We start from the raw sequence: 363 nt of genomic DNA, 5'->3' as shown, positions 1-363 counted from the left end.
CCTCCACCTCAAAAGATGTGATGGCCTTATAAAATTACAAAGTGGTCTTCAATCTTTTAATTGTATCAAATGTGATTATTATTTTTTAATTTCATCCCTTAATATTTGATTTTTTATGTTTTTTTTAATCGAATTTGATCTCCATTTATTTGATCTCTATTTATTTTTCTTTAAATCTTTTTTCTAATTGGATTTTATTTTTTGATTTAATCCCTGATCATTTGATTTTTACTCCTTTTTTTTTAAAATTTGATCCTCATTCTTATAATTACGATTCCTTTTATTTTGAATTTTCTTCTTAATTAATTGTTTTGTGGCAATTTCATCTCTTATAGTTTAATTTCATCGAATTTTAAAATCATA

This window comes from Populus euphratica, unplaced genomic scaffold (genome assembly GCF_000495115.2).
Source record: "Populus euphratica unplaced genomic scaffold, PopEup_1.0 scaffold198.1, whole genome shotgun sequence".
In the NCBI taxonomy this organism is placed as follows: Eukaryota; Viridiplantae; Streptophyta; class Magnoliopsida; order Malpighiales; family Salicaceae; genus Populus; species Populus euphratica.
Note: the sequence above shows the minus strand (reverse complement) of the source record.